The sequence below is a fragment of the Delphinus delphis genome, chromosome 6 (genome assembly GCF_949987515.2).
Source record: "Delphinus delphis chromosome 6, mDelDel1.2, whole genome shotgun sequence".
NCBI lineage: Eukaryota > Metazoa > Chordata > Mammalia > Artiodactyla > Delphinidae > Delphinus > Delphinus delphis.
The window spans coordinates 8745975-8762966 of record NC_082688.1 but is presented as its reverse complement, the minus strand read 5'-3'; the positions used below and the strand labels follow the sequence as shown (position 1 = coordinate 8762966).

Sequence of the window (16992 nt, the reverse complement as noted above, 5' to 3'; positions counted from 1 at the left end):
GCGACTTTGATCAAATGACTTAACCCTTCTGCTCACCTCATCGTGCGTGGCAGAGTAAAGAATCTGAGAGCAGACAGACAACAGACAACCTCATTTCTCAGCTTTGCACTTGTGTGGTCTTGGGCAAGTCCCTTCACCTCGAGGGGCTTAATTTTGCCCAGCTGTAAAATAAACGGACCCGAGGCTCTCGAAGGTTTCTTCTGGTTCTGACGTTCTGTGTTCTGTGCCTACCTCCGAGTTGTAAAGAATGGGCATTAAGGTGATGTTTCTCACAAAACAATTTTTTGTTGAAAACAATAACTCCTAGGTAGAGGTTTCAAGGGTAAATTGTATGAGAACTGGAAGGATGTATGGGGAATAAGATGCGCTGCTATTTCTAGGAAGGGGATGGGCGTGGCGGGGCGCTGAGAAGGGTGTGCGGGCAGTTGAGCATCCTCGAAGGCGGAGACGACATCTGAGGGCTGCAGCGCAGGCCGAGCGAGGCCAGGGAGGATCTGGGCTGCAGCGGCTGCGCACTGGCGCGCCCAGCCGGTCGATTTGCGTGTCTCCGCCTCTGCGACGAGCTGGTTGGGGAGACTGGTCTGGCGCCGCGCGCCGATTGGCTGAGCGGCCCGCCGCTCAGACCCAGGAGAGGACGGTTCCTACTGCGGCTGGGCGCCGGCTCCGCTCCCTCGTCGGCCCGCGCTCCAGCTGCGCCCGGCCCTGGCCCGGCTTGGCCCGGCCCTGGCCTCCGAGCGAAGGCGCCGCTGCCGCCTGGGCCGCTCCCAGGGCCATGAGGAGGCGACGGCAGCCATTGCGGCCCGCGTCAAGGTGACCGGCCGGGACTGCGGCGGCGGCGGCGAGAGCGGGCGGTGAGGAGCGGCTGGCGGGGCGGGGCGGGGCCCTGAGGGCCGGGCCGGAGGGAGCTGCAGGTGTGTGGGGCGGGACCCCGAGGGGCCGCTGGGCCGGGTAGGGGCCTCGGGGCAGGGGGGGGTGTAGGGATTGTGTCCGGCGGTCTCGGGCACGGGGACCGGGCCGGGGGCTTTAAGTGTGTGGTGGGAATGGGGGTTTTGGTATGGAGTACAGCGAGTGTGGGGGTGGAGGTGGGGAAAGGCCGCCGGTGCGGGGGGCGGGGCTGGAGGAGGCAGTTGGGAGGGGCCGGGGGGGCTGCAGGTGCGGGGGGCGGGGCCGGGTGGGACCACAGGTTTACCGGGGGAGGGGGCAGCGAGGTGAGACCAAAGCGGGTGGAGAGACCGGACCTGAGGAAACCACAGGTGCAAGGGGCGGGGCTAGGGAGACCTGCAGCGGTGGGGGGCGGGGCCCCGAGTGGTTGCAGGTCCGGAAGCGGGGTAAGAAGCGGGCAAAGGGTGAGTGGTCGCGGGAAAAGGGAAAGCCGCCCTCCCCACTATCCAGGGAGTTTGAGTGGAAGCAGGAGCTTTGGGCTTTCTGAGGATTCTGGAGGCTTCGAGGTTGCGGCTGGGCCGGAAGGGGCGGCTAGGCCTGCCTGTGCGTCTCCTGGGTCGGACTTGGGTCTTAGCTGCCCTGGTTACTAGGCCGGCGGCTTCCCCCATGCCACGCCGTGCCCTTAAGTGGGGCGCCCCGTTTTTCAGTCTCGGGGGCTTTTCCTGTCTCCTAGATTGGTGGGGCTGTTGGCTTTCATCCCATCAGCTGTTGAGAAATGTGTGTGCTGGCAGAGTAGTTAGTGTGAAGCTTGAAAGGTTCTGGCTTGCTGGCTCCTGGTACCAGATGTTGCTGCAAATCTTAACAGTGGTCGTCTCCAAAAGACTGAAATGGCAGCCTGGTGAGGGGGCAGAACAGGAGTGAGGGTTCAGAAGCTTTTACCTCTGTGTTACCTGGAGAGTCTTTCACCTCTCTGAGCTTTGTTTCTTCCTCTGCGAAGTGAGCATCCTGGTTCCTGCCTTGTGTGCCTCTCAGGGGCCTTGCGAGGATGGGATGGAACAGTGCCTACTGGGTACATCGTCGGGTAAAGTTGTGAGTCTGCTGCCTCTGTGCCGATGGGCAGATTGTGTTTGGAGACTGAGGGTCGAAAGAGGAGGGGATTTCTAATCGGTAGACCATTTTCCTGCTTGAGGTTGGGATGAGGTTTGTGGTGAGATGGTGACTGCTGCTCCCTGTGAGGCCTCTGAGGGAGCTGTGGCGGGGAGAATGGCAGATGGAAGCACAGGAACGTTTCATTGTTTGCTGACCTTTAGACCCCAACCCCAGTGAGGACTCTGAACTGGAGCATAAGGCTTAGACTCGAGCCTTATGGAATTTCCCCTCCCCACCCAAGTATGACACTGACTTTACCACATGCCTGAAGGAAGACACCCACAATAGGGGAATGCCAGAACTTTGTTAGGTTTCTACCGGGCAGAGAGAAGAAAGCGAGGTGATGGGGCTCCCTCCTGTTTGGAAGGGTGTCCCATACCCATACGTGTGACCTTTCATTGTGCAGTGCCTCTGCTCACTAGCAGTGTGACCAATTCCTGCTGCCTGTGTTGCAGGGACAGAAGAGAAGGCAGGAGGAGGCTTCTCCTGTACTGGCCTGCATTTTTCTTCACTTCAGATGCTGTGGGACTTTGGGGGACCAACTTCCATGGTGCTGGCCTCTCTCACTACCACCTGGTGTGGCGGTGACCCAGTGGCATCATGGGGATGGCATCTAAGGGATGGGTCCTTACTGGGGTCCGTGCTTGTGCGGCAGGCACCCAAAGGCTCTAAAAGCAGCACGTGTGAATTATCCCATTCTGTCCCAGCAGAAACGATGTAAATGTCTCTCAGAGATTGCTGCGCTCTGGATAACCATCATGCTCTGTGGGTTAAAAGGAAAGCCCAAACTTGGTGGCAACAAGAGCTACAACATGTGTTGGGTAATGAGGGGACTGGCTTTGAGATTGGTGGTGTTGGAGTGACAGCATCCAGGGTTGAGAGAGAAACTTCGTTAATGGAAAATCTTGCCTCCAGGGCTCTCTGTGATATGGCTCCAGTCTACCTGATTTTCCTTTTCAGCATGGAGGGTCAGAGCTCTGGCTTGGAAGTCAGAGAGATACGTGTTTGAAGCCTTATACACCAGTTTCTTAGCTTCTCAGAGCTTTCATCTCCTTATTTGTAAAACAAGGATAATCATGTCCACCTTGAGAGGTTGTTATGAAGAATAAATTTGACAAGATCTGTGAAAGCACCTGATATATTAGGCTGTCAGTGTTAGGGTATGTTTCTGCCCCTCCCTGACTGCCCATCTTTCAACACAACAAAACAGCATGTCGCATGTGAGGAGAGCAGGACAAGTAATTTTTTTTTTTTTTTTTTTTTTGAGGTACGCGGGCCTCTCACCGCTGTGGCCTCTCCCGTTGCGGAGCACAGGCTCCGGACGCGCAGGCCCAGCGGCCATGGCTCACGGGCCCAGCCGCTCCGCGGCATGTGGGATCTTCCCGGACCGGGGCACGAACCCGTGTCCCCCGCATCGGCAGGCGGACTGTCAACCACTGAGCCACCAGGGAAGCCCAGGACAAGTAATTTTGAGGCCTTCGCTTCTTATGTAACCTTGATCAGAGCCCTTCCCCTGTCCAGGCCTCAGTTTTCTTAGCTGAGTGAGGATGGTGTTAGAATACGTGAACATCAAGAGTGATCCTAGCTCTGGCCTTCTGATTGGCATGTTTTCCCGACAGGCAGGAGGGAGGAAGCTAGTGACCTGTTGTTTAGCTCTTCTTTTAAAAATACCTGTTGAGGGCTTCCCTGGTGGCGCAGTGGTTGAGAATCTGCCTGCTAATGCAGGGAACACGGGTTCGAGCCCTGGTCTGGGAGGATCCCACATGCCGCGGAGCAACTAGGCCCATGAGCCACAACTACTGAGCCTGCGCGTCTGGAGCCTGTGCTCCATAACAAGAGAGGCCCGTGATAGTGAGAGGCCCGCGCACCGCGGTGAAGAGTGGCCCCCGCGTGCCACAACTAGAGAAAGCCCTCGCACAGAAACGAAGACCCAACACAGCAAAAATAAATACATTAATTCATAAAAACTCCTACCCCCAACATCTTAAAAAAAACCCCAAAAAACCTGTTGAGCACTTTGCCTGGCACATAGTAGGTGCTCATTAAATACTTGTCGAAGGGACAGATGAAGGACTTTCAGAAGAAGGTGTGGCAGATTATCTCTGCTGCTTATATGTATGCCATATCTGCACCTTCAAAGTGCATTTTATTTATTGCAGAAAAAAATGTTGCAACAACTTTATAGTGAAATTAGCGAACCTCAACATGAAAGACAAAAGTTGTTTTACAGTCCTATTTCACCACACATTAAGTTCACCCAGTTTTTCATAAACATACAAGTTTTTTTCATGGTTGCAGTCATATGTATGTGAGCATTTGGAAAAGGCCTGGCAATAAGGAGTTTCTTTAAATGGTGTTTTTGTCTTATTTTTTTTAAGAATTAAAAAAATCACACATGGATTTTTTTTAAAAAAGACAAGTAGTTCAAGGGGGACAAATTGTAAAGTGTCTTTCTTGCCTCAAGCTGCCAGTTCCCAGTCCTCTCCCTAGTGGCAACCACTGTTACCATTTTCTTGTTTTGTTATATATTTTTTCTCTTATACAAAGAATAGCATCCTATACGTACTCTTGCTCCTTTATTTATTTACTTGATCTATTTGGAAATTGTTCCAACATTGGAAAATGTTCCAGTTGGTACATACAATTCCTCCTTAATAGATGTTTTTGACTGATATCTTAAGCACAATTTTGTGTCTCCATGCTCCCCCACCCCACCATGATGTTTACTCAGTAATGGTTAGCAGTCATTGTTTAGAAGACTAACAAGAGATAGCCATTGTTTTTCTCTAGAAAAGAAATGGCTTTGGTTCCAGTGAACAATAAACTAAAGGGCAATCCATGTATCTGGATGCAAGGCAGACACAGAAAGAGAAAGGAAAAGGGATTTGTTCACTAGTAATTGAAAACTGATTTTTCATTCAGCCCATGATTCAAAGTCCGGCTCTGTCACTTACTGGCTGTATGACTTGGGGCAATTTACCTAATCTTTCTGCGGTTCAGTTTCCTTATCTGTAAAATGGATGGTGATGATAGAATCTGCCTTTTGGGGTTTTTGTGTAGAAGAAATGAGATCATGTATGCAAAGTACTTGCAGTAATAGATCATAGTAGATGCTCAAGAAGGGGTAGCTGCTGTGTTATTAATAATCTAAACTAGACTCTTATTCTTTGTTAGCAGATATTTACTGGACAGCTGAGGGTGAGCCATGGAGAATGCCCAAAGTCCTTGCCCTCAAGGTGCTCACATACTGTGCAGAGAGACAGGCACACAAGTCACTGATGACAGAACAGGGCTCAGCGGTGGGGAGGTGAGCAGTATGGGGCTCAGGGAGGCAGGAAACAATGACTTTCCCTTGGTGGTTTGGGAATGGCTTCTCAGTTCAACTTTTCCCTTCTCTGTGAAATCTACTCAGTTCCTCTCCAAGTGACCACTCCTGTCTGTGCTCCCTTGGCTTTCATTGTGTGTGTACCTTGATCGGTTCATGTGCCTCACTATTGCATGCATTATTCTATACCTGTCTCGTCCCTGCACAGGGAAAGTTTCCTGCTTTCTTTGCTTCTGAGTCTCCAGGGTAGGCTCTTGGTGGACATTGTGATGGACCTCTGCTCAGACAGGTCATGCTACCGAATGTTGGCAGACTCTTATTGATAGGTCTCTGGTGAATCCCAGACTCTGGACTCTATTGCTTCATTCCCCAAGTATTTGAGTGCTGACTGAGACACACATGTGCCATATACTAGTGGTAGGCTTTGGCTCTGAGTGGTGATACTTGTCCTACAAAGTCTTAGGGGTGGGAGAGGGAAGAATTATTTGCTCCAGGACAAGATGGGGAAACAGAAAGAAGGACAAATCTGAAAATGAACTGCTCATACTTGCTGAAGCCCACCTCCCCCTTCCCCAGAAGTGTGGCTGCTGACCCTTCCCTTGAGGTGGACTTGCGGAGGAGCAGGCCTCAGGGAGCTGAGTAGATGGTCTGTAGATTCTGATCAGGGATGGGGAGAGTTGGTTGGGTTGGCTTCTGTGAGGGGCGTCCTGGGGCCACTTCCTTCCTGTGGGCATCCGTCCACCAGCCTTGCTGCGCTCCTGCTTTGGGCCAAGCCCTCTGCTGAGTGCTGGGCATATGGAGATGAAGGATCTCCATCCTGCCCTTGGGGAGCGGATGGTTGGTGGAGGAGTCACGTGCAAACAGAATGTGACCAGGAGGGGATTGGCGGTGACAGAGGACCCCGAGTGAAGTGGCCAAGCAGATTCACACTCTGCAGCCAGATCTGGGTTCCAATTCTGGCTCCTCCACACAACCTCTGTGACCTTGGGCCAGTGTCTTCCCCACTCTTAGTCTCAGTTAACTGATTTGTAAAATGGGGATGGCAGGGTTACCTTACTGGGGGCTGTCATTGAAGATTCAGTGGAATAATGCTGTGGGCTGCTTAGCGTGGTGCCTGACGGGAAGCTGGTGCTTACAGAGTGCTCACTGTCTTTTTATTTATCCTTGGTGCTGGGGCAGCACCAGGAAGCACCTGTTTGGCTGTTTTCTCCAGGTTCTAGTGTAGACGGTGCCAGTTGGTGGTGAAGGTGATGGCCAAGGTATCTGAGAAACCAGCTCTGAAGTCACAGAGTGCTCAAGGAGTCCTTGGGACTTTCCTTACAGGCCCACAGGTGTTTCCTCCCCCGTTTTTGCATGAGCTCTTCTCACAGGTGGTTCCAGCCCAGCACCATCGCGAGCATCTTCTCTTTGACCCCCTGCACTGATCAGTTCCATGGCTTTTCCCCAAAGGGAGGCATGAGTCAGGCTTGTCTCGCCTGCACTTACTGAGGAGAGCAGAGACCATGAAGACGTGGAGAGGCACATTCTTCCCTGGTTTTTCTGCAGAGCTTTCAAATCCCTTGTGTTCTTCGAAGGAGATTTATCTCCTGAGCGTCAAAGAGGTGGACAGGGCAGCACTTACAGCAGGCTCTGGAGTCAGGCCTATGTGGGTTTGTGTCCTGACCCTACTCACAAGCCCTTTGACTTTGGGCAGGTGACCATTCCTCTTTTCCTCATCAATACAGGAAGTGTGATGGTACTTACCTCCATCTGGTTCTTACAGGACTTCAAGGAGATGACGAGGAACAGGGCTTAGCATAGTGCTTGCACTTCATGAGCGTCCAGTCGGCGTGAGCTAGAATAATCTTCTCTTAACCCATTGTTAGAGGGCTGTCAGCATGCTTGTTTTTTTGCAGGGGATGTTAACTTATTGCCTATGGAAGTTATGTGAGTTATTGCACAAGGGATGTGTTAAAGCTCAGAGGTACTTGGTGGTGAGGGCTGGTGGGAGCACCCAGGGTGGCAGGCAGTACTCAGCCTGCACTGAGACTGTGCACGCAAGCCTTGACGCCCACAAAAGCAGTAGGTGCTGGTGAGGGGGAGGGTGGAGTCACCCCAAGCGTGGGCCTTGTCTCAGACCTGTCCAGGAACTGAAGGCTGGTTTCCCAAGTACTTTCTGTTTCACTGTTCTGTGATTCCATGTAAATAATGGGACTTTATTTTTTATTTCTTTGTATTTATTTTTTTTTACATCTTTATTGGAGTATGATTGCTTTACAATGGTATGGTAGTTTCTGCTTTATAACAAAGTGAATCAGTTATACATATACATATGTTCCCATATCTCTTCCGTCTTGCATCTCCCTCCCTCCCACCCTCCCTATCCCACCCCTCCAGGCGGTCACAAAGCACCGAGCTGATCTCCTGTGCTATGCGGCTGCTTCCCACTAGCTATCTACCTACACTATATACACTATATACACTACCTGGTAGTGTATGTATATATGTATATATGTGCTATGCGGCTGCTTCCCACTAGCTATCTACCTACACTATATACACTACCTGGTAGTGTATATATGTCCATGCCTCTCTCTCGCTTTGTCACAGCTTACCCTTCCCCCTCCCCATATCCTCAAGTCCAAATAATGGGACTTTAATATAAACTTATGCAACATTATACTTTCCCTCTTTAGGATTTAAATATTTTTATTATCAGATTTTATTTTAAGATTAAGACAGTTAACTTGAGTAATCAGAAGAAAGTGTAAATGTTTGGCCTCAACAGTCAATGGTTTCTTTGAAATCATCTTATTAGAGACAAAAGAAAGAGTAATGTAATTAAATTCGTATTTATTGGATACAGTAATTCTCACCCATTCTTGTATAAGCTTGATAAGTAGGTCAGGGGGAATCTGTGTTTTTGATACATTTCTGAGTAATTAAATATTTATGGAAAACAAGTTAATAAATTCAGGAGAATTTGCTGTGTCTCTTTTTGTGGCAATAAAGTCTGTTATGTGGAATTAGTGACTTTCACTATTTTAAGATATTTCTTATTTTGTGCCCTCCCTGTAGCTGTGTTTTTTTTTGTTTTTTCTCTCTAGGTACCATATCTCTAGCACTTTCAGGCCGCTGGCATTTAGGAGTGTTCCCACGGGGCTCCCACAACGCCCTGCTCTGGCGTGTAGCAGCCTCAGCTTCCTGTGACTCCCCCACCAGACTTTGCAGAGCCAAAGTCTGCATTTCTTCTTCCCACCGTATTCAGGGCCTAGCCCAGGGCTAGTACTCGGCAGCCAGAACGATCTGAGTGTGTTGTTCCCTCTGCTTAAATCCCTTCAGTAGCTTCTGGTTTCTCTTAGAAAAAACCCAAATCGTTTCCATGGCCCGCGGGTGTCACGACATGCTCTTCGGTGTAACTGGTGTAACTGTTGTCTTACGTCCAGCTCCCCAGTGCAGGGTGTGCAGTCCCGTCCCACCATGGACTGTGGCTTTGCTCACAGTCCTGTCCTCAGTGCCTGCCGTAGCATCTGGCACGTAGCAAGTAGTATATAAATGCTTGTTAAATGGACAAATGAAATAAAGGGTGAGTGCCCAGTGACTGATTTGAATCTATAAAATGAGAAGGTTGTTGGATCTGAGGTCCCTTCATTATAAAATATTTCAACACTTTACAAAGTCTCTGACGCCTGTGTCTTTAGCCTCATAATGATTCTGCAGGGTAGGTGGGGCGGGCTTTGGTGTGCAGAGGAGAAAATGGAAGCTCAGAGAGGGTGGAGGAATTGCCCAAGATGGAGCTATGGGAGACGCAGAGGGCTCCTCAGGTGTCTTTTCTCACAGCCCGGGCTGCCTTGAGGTGTGGTTTCTGACACACATTGGAAGAATCACAGGTGAGATAGGGAAACAGGGATTCATGGACAAACGGTACTTGTAATAGTTTGTCTTGGCTTTAGTTGTTTTAATGTTACTGATAATTGAATTTGAGGAGTTGAGTTCAGTTTGGGGTGATGGGTTTAAGGTCTGCTTTCATTCTAGGGACCAGGAAACCCTGATCTTTCTTATAAATAGCGAAGGTACGGGATTGATGTATGTGCTGATTAGTTGATAACTAAGATTAGAATTTGTTCTTTCTGGGAAGCTTTTTGATAGGATTAGAAGTTACTTGCTGATTGATATGTAGCGTTACTTTGTTGTTTTCAAAAGGTGCTCGTTGCTTCAGTTAGCCTATTTCTCTAATTTGTCTCTGGGTATACCTGCCACGGGGCTCTTTTGCAGTGAGCATTGCTGTGGCCGTTGTGCTCATCAGTTGTAGTGTCAGTCTGATCTGAAGGTTAGAGATCGTTGAGTCCACTCTTCCTACTCTCCACATGAGGATGGGGACTTTGCCAGGGTTTCATACTCAGGCGTACTGATTCTCCACCTGTAAAACCCATCCATTTGTATGTTGCAGTTTCTCAGTAGCTGCCTGCAGGTCATGTAACGTTGCTCATAGACCATGTCCATGAAGAAGCATTTCTCTCTGATGAAAACCTCAGCTTCAGCGTCCCCTGTTGAATCTATAGTGTGACTGTGGGGAAGAGGAGCTAACACCTGACTTGGTGCCCAGCACCAGTATTTGGTGATGGTGGCTGGCTGAGAAAAGGCAGTGCCTCTTGTGGTCTGCTAGCAATATGCGTGTTGATCTTAGGGGGCTTCATCATGATGTTAGGGGGCTGAGAGATTATTGGAACCTATTTTTATCAATATAGCCAGTATACTTGTGGAACAGAGAGAGCAGCCTGGTATTATAGGAGGATCACTGGGTATGAAGCCAGAATGCCAAGTGTGTCACTTTGCTCTGACACCTGCTTTCCAAGTAAATAGGAATATCCCCAGTGTGTGTGCATCCTTCGTTAGTGGGAAAGCCCCAGTTTTTTTTTTTTTTTTTTTTTTTTTGGCGGTACACAGGCCTCTCACTGTTGTGGCCTCTCCGTTGCGGAGCACAGGCTCCGGACGCGCAGGCTCAGCGGCCATGGCTCCGGGCCCAGCCGCTCCGCAGCATGTGGGATCTTTCCGGACCGAGGCACAAACCCGTGTCCCCTACATCGGCAGGCGGACTCTCAACCACTGCGCCACCAGGGAAGCCCTGAAAGCCCCAGTTTTAAGATCTGAGGTTGCTTTCCGAGGGTTGCATCAGAGTAAAGAGAGCTCGATGTTATTAAACTATTGTACCAGTCACGAAAGGCAGCCTTATTCCTTGTTCTTCCCTGTCTTCCAGACCTGCCTGCCTGCCAGTCCATCTGTCCATCTGCCGTCCATCCATGCATCTACCCACCCACCCTCGCATCCATCCAGTCCTTGTTCAGGGCCTGCTGAGTGCTAGCACTGTGCCGAGTGTGGGGCTGCAGTAGAGGAAAAAGACAAGTCTGGTCCTTGCTGTCTTTTGGCTCACAGTCTAGTAGTGAAGTTAAGTAAGTATAAAAATAAGTACAAAAACCGTAACAAATAAGTGTACGAAAGATTAATTACAGCACTGACAATGGCTGTAAAAGAAGAGTACAAGGTGCTCAGAGGCCATAAAGCAGTTGGGAGGTCAGAGACAGCTTCCCAGAGGAAAGAGGAGTTGGAGCTAGCAAGGTGAAGAGGTGGCGACTGCATGTGTCGTGATCCCAGTTGGGGCAAGGGTGTGATGAATTCACGAAGTCACACAGCCGGGGTGGTCAGAGCCCTGAGCGTGAGGGGACTCTGCAGTGCTCACGGCCCAGTGGTCAGGGCATTGCTTTCTTGACCTGTGCTGGAGACGCCTGACAGAGTCTGTCGTTGCTGACTCTTCTTTTTCAGAACTCCCATCTATCACCAAAAGCATCTGTTACTGAAACATTACCTGCCATGGTTTCCCAGATAGCAGTTGGCCTTATTTTTATTGCTTTAAAGATTGGTTGCTTCCTTTGCTTCTTGAGGGGGTGGAAGAACACCTTGATCTCATTAGTGGTTTCACTCATGAAGTAAACACTTACTGAGCATGTAACTGGGCCTGACACTGCAGTCCTTGCCCTCAGGAGCCCACCAGCCGACAGATGGGAGTAAATAAATGACGATGGTGCTGTGTTGGGGCTGGTAAGTAGTGGAAATGGAAGCTCATGGCACCAAGTCAGACTCACAGGATCTCAAAAATAGAAGTTCTGTGTCCCAGGTGCAGGGGAACACAGGCAGAGGAAACAGATAACAGGGGTCCAGAAGCAGGAGAGACCATGCTGTGGCTAAGGTGTGGTGAGCTGTGTGGAGTTGCAGGAAACAGGTCAGAAAGGTGGTTTGGGGTCAGTCCTCAGAGGGACTCGCTAGCAGTGCTTAGGAGTTCGGATGTTATTCTGTGGCCGGTGGAGATTTGTTCCAGAGTTATAGGAGGAGAGAGACCCCTTCAGTTATACTCCTGGTGTGGAGGATGGGTGGTATGGGAGGAGACTGGCATTTGGGAGATGGGTGAGGGAGCCATAGGGATGGAGAGGAGAAGGTGGGTTTGAGAGAAACCAAGGTAGAGGCCTCTCTCCTTGGAGATTTAGCGGATGGGAGGGAGGGTGGGCAGTGCCAGGGTTTCTCACTTAGTGATGTGAAGTGCTGGACAGTCACAGGATAAGGAACGTGAGAGGAGTGTTGAGTTGGGAGGGGAAGTTGTGAGTTTGGTTTTGGCCATTTTGAGTTTGGGACACCTGTGGGACAGCACCCGGCAGCTGGCCTGCTAGCCTGGAGCTCAGAGAGAGGTCTGAGCCAGAGCAGAATCCTCCGTGGTGTTTGTGGGAGAGAGGCTGGTCATCTGTGTGTCGAAGGGTTTTCACAGGTGGTTCTGATGCCCCACTGGTCTGGAGAGAGAGCCTTGGCCCTTGGGGAGGTGGGAGTTACTCAGTAAGGGTATGTGTAGGGAGCAGAGGGTCCTGGCTGGACTGCTGGGGGAGCCAGCATGTGGGGCGGGGCACAGTGGGAGAGTTGGGGAAGGAGCAGAGGGGTGGTCAGTGAGGAAGGAGCGACCTAAGAAGGTGATGCTATGGGAATTGGTGGGGTGGGATCCCCTCTAGCTCTCTTCCCGCAGGCCTCTGTCCCTGTCCCCTGGAAGCTGAGTGCTCTGGTGTCACCCCTGATCCCCTTATTTTCCCTAACAGCGGAGCCATTCCCACATGAGAGAGGTCGTTTTAATGACCTTTGCTTCCGTGTGTGAAAGACTCTGCAGAGGAGGCTCTGCATCCATTAAACCCTTCAGCCTCTCTCAGAACCTTCTTGAGAAATCCACCCCTGCCTTCTTTTGCTGGCCCTTCGGACTGAAATCTCTGGCTCCTGAAGCAGGAAAGTTGGGGCCCCATCTGGCATTCTGGGGTTCAGGGTGGGTCTGCAACCTCAGTGGGAAGGGGATGTGTCTAGATCCCAGGAAAGGCAGCTACCAGACATGTGGGAGGAAGTTCTGAAGGTGAGAAACCACTGGGCCTGGACCAATGTGGTGTGGGAGCCCTGTGACTTGGGAGTGCATCCTTGGTCCTCCATGTGTCCTGAGCTTGGATAACAGGGAAGAGCCTGCTGTAGAATTTCCAGAACTTACAAGTAAGGTCTTAGAGTTATAAGAGTACCTGAGATCGACTCAGACGGCTGGTGGAGGGAGGGTCCCAAGTTGCCAAAGTGGAGTTCCATCCCCCTGGTAGGACAGAATGCCTCAGATCAGCTGACAGAACCTGGGGAAGAGCCTTTAATCTGAGAGAGCCAGTGGGAGACTGATCTATGATCCAACATGTCTATTGTAAGTATCACCCTGAACCCAAAGACCTAGGAGTGTAGGACGGAGGCAGAGACCCGCTTACCACTGACCCTGGTGCTGAAAGCCACAGCTGAAGAGTAGTGAGACAGGATCAGGCATACCTGGAGGGAAGTAGCTGTCCTTAATACCAGGGCCAACCATCCTGGTATAAAGCCGTTTGTTTCTCAGGAAAGGAAGAAGAAAAGGGATTAATGTTTGTTTAGTTGAGAAACCCCAATGCTTAGTCGAAGAGAAGGGAATAGATGGACAGATGGGAGGGCATGTACCTTACAGAACATAACATGTTCAGCTCTGTGGGATGGAACATAAAGAAATGGTTGAGAATAGGGGGTCAGACTGAGCTGGGTTCAAATCCCGCCTTTGCCCAAGGGCTTGCTGCCATAGCCAGGGAGGATACTCTTATCGACTGTGTGTCCTTGGATAAGTTATCTAACTTCTTTGGGCCTCAGTTTTCTCACTTGAAACAATACCCAGTGATAACAATACCCATCTTAGAGAATTATTGTAAGGACCAAGTGGTATATTCCTATGGGTAAGGTGCTTACCAAAGTATCTGTCACAGAGTATTGCTTCAGTAAATGACAGTAGTAATAGTGATGATGATGGTACCATCATCAGCTGAGGACCTCTGCAGATATCTCCACTGGACTAAACCCCACCCATATAGCAAGCGTGTGAAATAAAGAACTTCAGCAATAACAGGGTCAGCTCTGTGACCCTCACCTATGGGCAGGAGCACTGAGAGGATAAGGATGACAGTGGAGCATCACAGGAAAGTTTACATGATGGAAGATGAAAAAGCCCCAGGCCCAGGAACCTTGGTCAGGGGAGTGTTATTGGCTGTGAAGAAGCGAGGCAAGAAGATTCTGGATCAACAGCTGGAGGTGATGAGGACAAAGTAGCACATTAGCCTTAGTCTTTAGTGATGGTAGAGATTGTCACCACCTCTTTCACCTCCCTCAGTGTTTGGTGGGCACTGGGGCACGAGAGCTTATTTACCTAAGGTCTGTTCGCCAACTCCACAAAGTCTCATTTTTATGAATAGGCTTATTACAGAGTAGCCTCATATTAAATGTTTTGAATAGATAGGATGAAAATCAATGAGTCAATCAATCAATTTCTGGCTCTTTCCAGGGAAGTCTAAACATAGTAATAGTGACAATACTATATCTCCAAATATTGGTAAAGATTTAATGCAATTCCAATGATACATTTTATAAAACTTGATAAAATAGCGATCTTCATCTGGAAAAATAAATTGGTAAAAAAAATTTTAAGGCAGTGAAATGGCCTCATTCTTCCAGATTCTGTTTGTTTCAGCGAATGTTTGAGTTGCCTGCTCTGTGTAAGAACAGCACTTGCCCCTTTGTTGGGGGAATATAAAAATGGATATCTGTTGTGATACATACTCTCATGTAACCTTCTAGCATTCTCTTTATGAGGGAGCCATTTCTGTAGGTTAGGGTATGAATGACAGAGAACTCAAAATAATGAAGACATAAATAAGATTGAAGTTTCTGTCTTATGTGTGAGAAGTCAGGAGGGTAATCAGCTCAGAGTATTGAGCCTACATGGTCAGAGACCCAGGTTCCTTCTGTCTTGTTCCATCGTGAGGTGATCTTGGGGATGGCTTCTAAGACCAAGGTCACTTTATGGCCTGAAATGGCTGCTGGAACTCTGGCTTTTGCATCTACGTTGCAGACTTTGAGGGCCACTTTACAGCAATTGCACATGACACTTCTTGCATCCCATCGGCCTTCTCTTGGTCTTATGGCCACACATGGCAGTAAGGGAAGCTGGGAAATGTAACCTGTATTCAGGGAAACCATATGTCCATCTAAAAACCAGAAGTTCTGTTACTGAAGAAGAAGAGGAGGATGGATATTGGGGACCAGCCTCACCATTACTGGCCCAATTTAACAGATGTGGAGCCTATAAATGGTTGAGCCTCCAAAACTTACTATAAGGCAATAATTTATTAATCCCACATGGCGCCTGGGTAAAAGCAGGAAAACAGATGAATGGAAAAGAAGTCAGTTCATTGGTAACTTACCCAGGAGCTAAATTCATGAGATATCAGGAGTTACACAGAAGCACGGGAAGGAATAATTGTTATGTTGGGGCATTTGGATTTCAATGCTGAAAAGAATTGATAAGCTTAACCACTACTGCAGTGGATTCTAGGTGAGTTTGAGGTAAAGGACAAAAAAATGGAGTTAAAGGTGGGAAGATGTATATTGAATTCTGCAGTAAGATCTAGGAGAGACAGGTTACTGAATCAGGTAGTAGGGGGAATTAGGAGGGAGAACTTTCTTGTCTACTTGGTATCTTTTGGTATGTATAACTCCTGAGTCAGACAAAGGACGTTATTACCAGCATAAGCATCAGTGTGTGTCAGTTCCCCTTCCCCCAAGTCCCATGGAGGTGACACTGTGGGTCCAGATGGATGCTTTGCCTTGTGTCACACCTGAGAGACACAAGCCTGGGGAACCTGCTGCTTTATGGCAGGCAGTGAGCAAGGCCGCCCTTTGTCCCTGAGGGAGACATTGTCGCATCTCTCAAGGTTGCTCTCTGCAACACAACCCTGTGAAATGGCCTAGGTAAAGGGTGATCAGGACCTTGCATTCTTGGCAGTTCCCACAAGACAGGTTGGAGTGCCAGAGACCGCGGAGGACTGAGTCTCCCAACAGGTGTTGTCAGGATCAAATGGGACGATGCATGGAGACGCGTGTGCAATGGGAAGCTCTCAGTCAACGCTACCCTGTAGAATGGCTGTGGGCTGCGGAAAGGCAGGCCCAGCCATGGCTCAGGCAGCTGGCAGTCTTTCCACCTGGTGTGCCGTGTTTAGACAAGACTGAAGGTGCAGTGGGGAGGCGGAATGGGAGAGAAAGGCTACTCTCAGTTCCTTGTGTTTAGCTTTTGCCTCTTGTACACATTTCATACCCAGCACATCCCTGGGGCATGTACTCTGCTAGCTCTTGTAAATTATTTATAATTCTCTTTTTTCTTATGTATAATCAAATGAAGTCTGTTTCTTGAGCTTAATATTTGTGGTTTTCTTAATTAAAAATTGAGTACAGCGAGTCTTTCTTAAGAAATAGGGTCTTTTTTGTTTATACGTATATTTAGCAAAATCCTTGACAATTGGTTCCAAACTAATGAAATTTTAAACCTAGGTGATGTATAAAAGTATTACAAAAATGTGGAGCTAAAAGACATTTGAAGATTAGCTCGACTTTCTAGTTTTATACAGGAGGAAATAGGCAAAAGAAGTGAAGACGTTAACTAAAGAGTGGTCACCGTTGATGAGTGATGGAGATGGTGTTGGACCTTAGCTTTGAATCCACCAGGGTGAATGGAGAGGGGACCAAGGGGAGCCCATCTGCACTATTTTTGGATAAATGTCAGGCCAGGTCTCATCTGTCCTCATTCAAGAATGAACGAATAGACAAATTAAACTAGAGAGGACCCACTGAAAAGATCCAGCAGTATAAAGGGAAATAAACAAGGGTGCAAAAAATAGAGAAGATCAGGCTTTGGGAAAGAAGTTTCCAAACTTTTACTCAGTAAACTGAAGTACATTTCAAACATCATCTTCTTTGTCCTCTAAGAGAAGTTATAGGTGCTATGAAAGACGAAATGATGAGTCAACAGACTGAGGTGAAGCAGGAGCTTGTGGACTTAAAGAACGTGGGGCAATAAATCACACATGCCAGCACTGAAATTAGTGGCACTGCAGAAATTCAAGGGGTCAGGAGGAGGACAAACTGCCAATTTCACAAGGGACAGGAAAGCAACAGAGGAGACCGCAGACGTGGATGATGGACCAGACTGGAGACCAGAGCAAATCCTCAATTTTCCCGAACCGAAGAAGGACCTG

At 49.0% G+C, this 16992-nt stretch overlaps 1 protein-coding gene across 2 annotated transcripts in view; it reads left to right on the top strand.

Moving 5' to 3' along the window:
* Positions 1 to 16992, top strand: part of RALGPS1 (Ral GEF with PH domain and SH3 binding motif 1) — a 329731-nt gene that overhangs the window by 38321 nt on the left and 274418 nt on the right. The window contains exon 1 of one of the 2 annotated variants that reach the window (XM_060014137.1): positions 675 to 851. The exons of the other annotated variant lie outside the window; for it this stretch is intronic. The gene's annotated coding sequence lies outside the window, so the exon portion shown is untranslated. Of the gene's footprint in view, positions 1 to 674; positions 852 to 16992 lie in introns of those variants that run through there. 2 annotated transcript variants of the gene reach the window in all.